This window comes from Bombina bombina, chromosome 1 (genome assembly GCF_027579735.1).
Source record: "Bombina bombina isolate aBomBom1 chromosome 1, aBomBom1.pri, whole genome shotgun sequence".
Taxonomy (NCBI): Eukaryota; Metazoa; Chordata; class Amphibia; order Anura; family Bombinatoridae; genus Bombina; species Bombina bombina.
In genome coordinates, this window is record NC_069499.1 from 59845157 (window position 1) to 59854647 (window position 9491).

Here is a 9491-nt window from a genome sequence, read left to right on the forward strand (position 1 = left end):
AATTTTTTTTTCCTCACAGGAGGTCTTACTCTGAATCCTATTCGATACCCTTGAGAGACAATACTCTGAATCCAATGATTTTGGACAGAATCTGCCCAAATGTTCTGGAAAATTTTTAATCTGCCCACCAGCTGAGCTGGAATGAGGGCCACACCTTCATGCAGACTTGGGGACTGGCTTTGGTTTCTTAAAAGGTTTGGATTTATTCCAACTTGAAAAAGGTTTCCAATTGGAGCCAGATTCTTTGGGGGAAGGATTAGCTTTCTGTTCCTTATTCCGTCGAAAAGAATGAAAACGATTAGAAGCTTTAGAGATTTACCCTTAGATCTTTTATCCTGAGGTAAAAAAAAAACTCCCTTCCCCCCAGTGACAGTTGAAATAATTGAATCCAACTGAGAACCAAATAAATTGTTACCTTGGAAATAAAGATAGTAATCTAGACTTAGATACCATTTCAGCATTCCAATATTTGAGCCACAAAGCTCTTCTAGCTAAAGACATAGATTTAACATCAATTTTGACGATATAAAAAATAACATCACAGATAAAATGATCAGCATGTTAAAGCAAGCGAACAATGCAAGACAAATCAGGATCTGTTTCCTGTTGCGCTAAGCTTTCCAACCAAAAAGTTAATGTAGCTGCAACATCAGCCATAGATATAGCAGGTCTAAGAATGTAGCCAGAAAATAAATAAGCTTTCCTTAGATAAGATTCAAGTTTCCTATCTAAAGGGTCCTTAAAAGAAGTACTATCTTTCATAGGAATAGTAGTACGTTTGGCAAGAGTAGAAATAGCCCCATCAAATTTGGGGATTTTTTCCCAAAACTCCAATCTAACTGCTGGCAAAGGATACAACTTTTTAAACCTAGAAGGAATAAAAGAAGTACCAGGCCTATTCCATTCCTTTGAAATCATATCAGAAATAGCATCAGGAACTGGAAAAACCTCTGGAGTAACCACAGGAGGTTTATAAACAGAATTTAAACGTTTACTAGTTTTAGTATCAAGAGGACTAGTTTTCTCAATATCCAAAGTAATCAACACCTCTTAACAAGGAACAAATATACTCTATCTTAAAGAGATAAGTAGATTTGTCAGTGTCAATATCTGAGGTAAGATCTTCTGAATCAGATAGATCCTCATCAGAGGAGGATAATTCAGTACATTGTCGGTTATTTGAAATTTTATCTACTTTATGAGAAGTTTTAAAAGACCTTTTACGTTTATTAAAAGGCGGAATAGCAGACAAAGCCTTCTGAATTGCATCAGCAATAAAATCTTTTATATTCACAGGAATATCATGTACATTAGATGTTGAAGGCACAACAGGCATTGTACTAGTACTGATAGATACATTCTCTGCATGTAAAAGCTTATGTCAACTGTTACATACTACAGCTGGAGATATAATCTCCGCTAATTTACAACAGATACACTTAGCTTTGGTAGAACTGTTATCAGGCAGCAGGGTTCCAAGAGTGGTTTCTGAGACAGGATCAGATTGAGACATCTTGCAAATGTAAGAGAAAAAAAACATAGAAAGCAAAATGATCAATTTCCTTATATGGCATTTTCAGGAATGGGGAAAAAATGCAAACAGCACAGTCCTCTGAGCATAAAAAAGGCAAGAGGCATATAGGAAGTGGGGTTTAAATAATTATATTATTTGGCGCCAAGAATGACGCACAACGCAAAATGATTTTTGGGGCTAACAACATCTGGAAATGGTGCAACTCGCGTCATGGCAAACGCAACCTTGTGCAAGGAAACCTGGCGTCAACTAAGATGCCGGAAATGACTAATTTGGGTCACCGAACGTACCTTCGCGCCAAAAAAATTCTCGCGCCAATGACGCAATAAATATCAGCATTTTGCGACCTTGCGAGCCTAATTTTGCCTGAGAAAATTAATGAAAAAGCAGTCAATTTTGAAGAAAAGATTATACCCCAGGTAAGAAAAAATAACTTCCTAAATATGTTTCCCAATTTTGAAAATGATAGTCTGCAAAAGGAAATATACATAAACCTGACTCATAGCAAATATAAGTACAATACATATATTTAAAACTTTATATTAATACATAAAGTGCCAAACCATAAATGAGAGTGTCTTAAGTAATGAAAACATACTTACCGAAAGACACCCATCCACATATAGCAGATAGCTAAACCAGTACTGAAACAGTATCAGTAGAGGTAATAGAATATAAGAGTATATGAGAGTCAATCTGAAAAGGGAGGTAGGAGATGAATCTCTATGACCGATAACAGAGAACCCGTGAGGAAAACCATAGAATCAAAGGCGATACTCCCTTCACATCCCTCTGACAAACACTGTACTCTGAGAGGAATCGGGCTTCAAAATGCTGAGAAGCGCATATCACAGAAGAAAATCAAGCACAAATTTACTTCACCATCTCCATAGGAGGTAAAGTTTGGAAAACTGAATTGTGGGTGTGGTGAGGGGTGTATTTATAGGCATTTTGAGGTTTGGGAAACTTTGCCTCTCCTGGTAGGATTGTATATCCCATACATCACTAGCTCACGGACTCTTGACAATTACATGAAAGAAAACAAATTATGCTTACCTGATAATTTTCTTTTCTTCAGATGGAAAGAGTCCACAGCTGCATTCATTACTTTTGGGAATTTAGAACCTGGCCACCAGGAGGAGGCAAAGGAACCGCAGCCAAAGGCTTAAATACCCCTCCCACTTCCCTCATCCCCCAGTCATTCTGCCGAGGAACAAGGAACAGCAGAAGAAACATCAGGGTGAAAATGTGCCAGAAGAACAAAAATAAGACGCCCCACAGAAAAAATATGTGCGGGGAGCTGTGGACTCTTTCCATCTGAAGAAAAGAAAATTATCAGGTAAGCATAATTTAAGTTTTTCTTCATAAATAGAAAGAGTCCACAGCTGCATTCATTACTTTTGGGAAAACAATATCCAAGCTATAGAGGACACTGAATGCAAAAAGGGAGGGTACAAGAGGCGGCCCATTCTGAGGGCACCTGGCCTGAAAACCCCTACCCAACAAAATCCTGCTTCGTCCGAAGCTGAGAACAACTTTGAAAAAAAGGAAAAGGCCCAAGGACATGCAGATAGTCCACAGCCTTGCTAGAGACCGCAGGAACTAGACTCCAAGAGACACCGTCCCCAGCAGTCGGTCTCCAAACAACACACCCCTTACTAAAGAAAGGGAACAAACTACAAACATGATTGTACTTGTAAAGCGCGGGTTAATCCCCCTTAAGGGACTTAAGGCGCTGCTCATTTTATCAACCTCGAAAGGAGGAAAGCTGAGTAGACCTCGCCGGAGATTGAACTTGCAACCCTCAGTTTGCTACAGTGCAGAGTAGCCACAGTGCATTAGTATGCTGAGCTAGCTTCCAGCTAGCATAAGGAACTACAGAAAAAAACCCTAAACAGACACAATGAGTCCTAAATAAAAACACAGAGCAAAAACCCAAGAAACTGGGTCAGGCTAACAGAGACCCAACCAGTCTCATAGAAACAAGGGGAGGCAACACCCAGACCCCAGAAATACAGAAACCACAGGATAAGGCCGGGAGTCAAACAGAGAGAGGATCTTCCCCTAACACAGTGCAACCACACTCTAGAAAGCAACTGAAGACAAAGGTCCCCAAGTCACAAAAAGGTAGCTCAGAATACCGAAATATTCAGAACGAAACCTTGTGCAGCAAGCTCAGATAGGTCTGACGAACACCTGAAGCAAAAACACTGCACGCTGCAGTCATCTAAAAATTACTCTGAAACTTAAATACTTGCAGGGCAAGTAGAAAGCAGCTGAAGACAGGATCCTTCAGATTGCTAAGTATCCACTAACCAGCGGATAACGTTGCAGGCTATCTAGAGCCGCCAGGCCTTCCCACAAATCTTGGGAGAAAGGAGAAACCTCAAAAAGGCTTACTGTACCTCAAATGCTCCAAGGACGAAATAGCAGAGCAACAGATCTCAGATCCTGCTCCAACACCAGACCAGCCCAAGTGCTGTCCATGGTTCTGAACCCCAAATTGGCTGGCTCCTTAGCTTAGATGTCTTTTTCAAATAAAGAAAGCAAGAGAACGAAGAAAAATTGATAATAGGAGTAAATTAGAAAGTTGCTTAAAATTGCTTGCTCTATATGAATCACAAAAGAAAAAAAATTGGGTTTAGTGTCCCTTTAAAGTTTATAACCAGTACCTGGCCTACCTGCTTGCAAGCCCATGAGAAAAACTGGGTCGTCCAAAACCAGTCCATCAGATCATAAGTCTCCAGGCATCCAAGAAGGCTCCAAGACAAGAACTCCAGAATCGTCCTAGAATGAAGGACACCCTCAGGGAACACAAGATACCCCGTCTGAAGCAATCAGACCTCACAGGGGATGAAAACCGGAAACCCGAAGAACGGGTACAGGACTCACTCGTAATTCCCAGCCCAAAGGGAAGAGAACACCCTTAGCCGGAGGTCAACCCCCCCCCCAAAAAGGTGCTAGGCCCGACAAAGTCACGCAATTTCTCTAGAGCCCAAAGGCCCCAAGGGCAACAGTAAGGGAAATGAGAATGTCAACAGAGTCACCCGAAAGAGTAGAAGAAAGGCTAGTCTCCATAATCCTTTCAGATTAACGTTCCAGAGGACCACACCCAAGGGAGAAGAATGCAAGCATCCCGAACACAGGCCGAAAAACATCTCTAAGCATAAAAGCTTGGAAAAAGACAACACCTCCTATAACCCCTGATATGGAGACGACTAACTCCCGAAGGAAGACAGAGTTTCACGGCCTTCACTTCCTAATGAAGCGGCCAAAGCCGCCAGAAAAAACGGACGAAGTCCAGAAAGTCTCGATCCAAAGGAAGAGAACGTCTAAAAGGAACAAGTCCTAAATGGACACTTCCAAAGAGACTATGAAAGGCAAAACCGTAAGAACGGCGGTATGAAGGACCAAAATCCTCCAAGCATCCAACCCACAACGGGAAGAAACACTCTAGGTCCCGAAAAATTCGGAAACGACTGAGCATGTCGCCGCAGATCTCAACGGAGTCCAGGCCCACTAGATTGAAAGGCGAATGAGGACTGAACCAATTCCCCATGACCCTAAGCAACCACGGACCCTCAAGTCCTCTCAGGGTGCTAGTTGAAGCTTGTAAAACAAGACAATCACACAAATCATTGTGATCACTAGGCGCCCTCACAGGACCAACCAGACATAAAAAAGGTGCCACGTGTCTGGAATAAGCCTCAAAAACAGAAGGATTTGTACCCAGTCAGGACAAGCCTGAAACCAAGGGCCCCAGCACTGTCAAGGCCACATAGAGTCTCCCCCGATGATGGAGGGATAAAGAACAGTCAGACAGACTTTTGTAAACAGAGCAAATAAAATCGCGAGTATCAATTCCAGAGAGGAAAGTTCCTGAAGGAAACATCACACCACAACATAAGCTTTAAACCAAATAAAAATCATCCTCACCGGATGAAATAAAAGATAAAGCAACCCTTAGGTTATCGCCCAGGAAGAACGGACAGACCCGCAGGACCAGCCCAACAGGGGTCTGAGACTTCCAAGCTCAGAACTGGAAAAGGATACACAAATAACAGACTATAAGAAGATTACTTCATCGCCTTATGTCTATGTATGCAAGCCAGTCGAAGAGTAAGACTGAGAATCCCCAGACCCATTAAGAGTGGGATCCTCCAGCAATGCCAAAAACGTGCCTTAGTAGGACACAAAGACGCACCAGTCTAACAAAAGGCACAACATACCTCCGCCAGGACAAAAGGAAACACCGGCCCCGAAGGTTGACCCCACTAAGGCCTCAGGGGCAGTCGCTCTCACGGAAGGCTGATCTGGACCAGGCGATCCCACACCTGACGAGCCCCGGTTATCGAAACACGGACAATATCGTAAGCACACTCCCGGGAGGTGCAGATGCGCCAGCGCCAAAGATATGGCCATGCGGAACTGTGTCGCAACCTCCTTAGGGAACAGGCTACACTCCCTAGAAAGGATAAGTAGCATTAGGGTTACCTGCATGCGTAGTAAGAGTTGATGGTAGGGAACTCGTCTTGTGAGAAATAGAATCCCCAGAGACGGATGGCTCAGTGGGCACCCGATTCCCCGATCCCAAGGAACAGAGCACTCTAAAACGTCATTCGGAACATAACTGATGGGCATGTATCACCCGGGCCAATTAATATTCTTTGCAAGAAGTAGAGTCTGAATCAGAGACATCCGCCTCCGGTCAGGAAAACGGAAATGGGGTCACAAGGTAAACCGTGCAGTCCATGCAAAAGCGCGCCCGACCGAAAAGGCAGCGTCACTAGACATAGGCCGTTATGTTCCAAAATAGCCATGAGCAGAAGCAACACTACACAGTAGCAGACAGAATCACATAACACACATGATTATAAACCCCCATGTTCAATAATCCCCCTCAGGAGATATTAACGCTTGATTCCTAGATACAAAAGGGAGCCTCACTGAGACCCTATGTTAAAGATATCCCCGAAAGGTTGTAGCCCCTCTTGGATAAACAGTTGAAATTACAATACATCCATGATGAAAGTAAAATGAAACGATCTTACTGGAATCTACGCCGTGGAACAGGAACACAGCCCTTCAAGTGTGACAGATAGTAGCATCACCTCTGCCATGGACTTGAGAGATAAAAAGCAGGCAGCGAAACTCGTCAACACTGATTGCTTGTGGAGCTATTAATATGAGTCGGGATGGTTTCACAGAAAGACTCTCCCTGCATCCTCAGACTCTAACTTTCACCCATGCTCTCGCTGACAGGACTATTTAAAACTCCAGTCCCATGCCGAAGAGTACTACCTTGCCTGCTCCTGGTGGCCAGGTTCTAAATTCCCAAAAGTAATGAATGCAGCTGTGGACTCTTTCCATTTATGAAGAAAAAAAAATGTGGGTGCAGTGACAATATCTAGCTATGCTTCACATGTACAGTACTAGAAGCATTTTTGCCAATACTGTACATGTAAATTGCAAATATGTTTCTATTCAAAGATGTAATTAATCTATGTGCATTTAAATTTTGCTTGGAATGTCCCTTTAAGGTAGACCGCGGGGAACAATCAGTAACGCAATAGGCTGGGTTTAATAATGCGGCCGCACTAAGCATAATGCAGCCTTGAAAAAGGTAGTGTGCTCCACACTAAAGAATAATAAGCCTTAGTTTCAGCTTTTCAAGGCTACTGTTAAAGGGTCATTCCAGTAAAAATTGAAATCCACATGGATACATTTCAGTTTTGAATAGAAGCATTTTTGTAATATACATGCATTAGCAAAAATGCTTCTTATAAAAGCTATAGCTGCTTCAAAAGTGTATTTAAGTATGCACCGTGCACCAGCATTTTAAACAGCACTTGCTCAGAGATCCTAAGGTGCTTGTTACCATATGGTAGACTCAATTTGTTAATTGCTGACATGATAAAGCCCCACTGGCGCTCTGAGCAGCTGCAGAATTTAAAATGCTGGTGCACTGAGAATATCTATTGCCAATATGTTTCTATTCAAAGATGTAATACATCTATGTGCATTTACATTTTAACTGGAATGTCACTTTAAGTGCGCTGTTCCTTTGCTACCTGGATGTGTGTATGCGCATTCCCTCATGTTTAAAAAGAATATGTGGAATCTGATTATGTAATTAGAATCATGCGCGGATTGAGGTAGCACATCTAGACGAGGGAGGACTAAATTAATCGCATTTATTATTAAAACAGTCATGAAGATGCCCACCTACCCAGTTAAACATGCTGATATGATATTTCTACAGGAACATTTTTGCTTCAATTAGACAAGGTTTTTGACTGCTCAGCAGTGCACAGCTAATCCAAATGTAATAAAGCGTATCCACGTATACAACATAATATGCATATTAAAAACTGTTGTACAGGTGGAGACGCTTTATTTTATTTGAATGGCCTTTGGAATTCACAACTGATAATGTGGAAAATCATTTACCCTGTGCATTATTTATGTGAAAAACACAAGAAAACCCTGATATTTTTTAACATTTGGAACATGCTACACGCACAATTTTCTTAAATCTGACATAAGTAATTCTCAGAGATCCATTTTACAAAAAAAATAGATTGCGACCCATTAAAGTCCAGGCACTCATGCTTTAGATAAATCATTCTCCTGACAGGTGACATATCTAGAGCTGCATGTGGAATCCGCTTGGAAAGGTTGGGATAAATAAATTCTACAAATGAGATGACGGTGGCTTACATAAAGAGGTGTGCACAGCAAGTCAATAGATTTTATGACCATATAGGAACACGGTTCTTTGCTACATACACTATAAGTTTAACACAATGTCATTTAGACTTTCTCTCTGCTACTGTTGCCATTGAGAACATCAAATGAGACGAGCATAAAACACTTCCAATACCAATGTGGCCCAAGAGAACTGTGGTTTGGTGACCTGCTTTATCTAGTAGGGCACAGTTAATTGCAGCTATCTCAAGCTCTGTCTTCTTACAACTGACTCTGATGACCTATTTGCAGACTTAGGGGCCGATTTATCATCGGTCTGTCCAACATGATCTGCTCAGGATACGCTGTCAGCATTTATCATTGCACAAGCAGTTCTTGTGAACTGCTTGTGCAATGCTGCCCCCTGCAGATTTGCAGCCAATCGGCCGCTAGCAGGGGGTGTCAATCAGCCAGATCTTATGAGATTGGGCGGATTGATGGCCGCAGCCTCAGAGCAGGCGGACCAGTTCTGAAGCAGCAGTCTGAAGGCTTGCGCCGAATAAGGGGCCATTCGGCCCTTAATAAATCGGCCCCATAGAGATTTTTTTTGCACATTCTAAATTCAGTTATGGCTGAAGCTGATCACTGTTTGGGCTATTTTCTTCAAATTTTGTGAGGGGGAGATTTGTTGTACTCACTTTTAGTTTTTCCTTTTTTTATTTTTATCCTTTCAAGATGGTGTTGATAAAGTTTTTTTCTTCTAAGACCAAATCCTGCTAAGCTTCAGGCATTGTAATGTGAATATGTTGTCTACCTAAATATGTATATCTTGTTTAATATCTCTGGGGTATAGTCTGAACTTTGAGCGAATTTCTTGTGCTTACAGCGCTTGTGTATAGAGTGACCTGTGGCTCCTGTCTAGAGCGGATCCCCAAAAGTAGTCCGCAAAAGTGCTATGGTGCATATAGAGTACTCCGGTAGTTGATGTATTTACACATATGTACATCTTGATTTTGTTTTAATCTTGAGCACAAATATAAGATGTATTAAGTGCTAAAAGTATTTAGGGAGTAGTGGTGTACACTGCTTTGTTCCATCTTGTAGGACTTTTACCGAGTTGGGTTTCCAACATCCCTTCACCTCTGCATACTTTTTTTTGACCGCTATACCTGTCAAAGTTCAGACTATATAGGTATTTAGTAGGGTTGCACCGATACCGATACTAGTAACGGTATCGGTACCGATACCAAGTATTTGCATGAGTACTTGT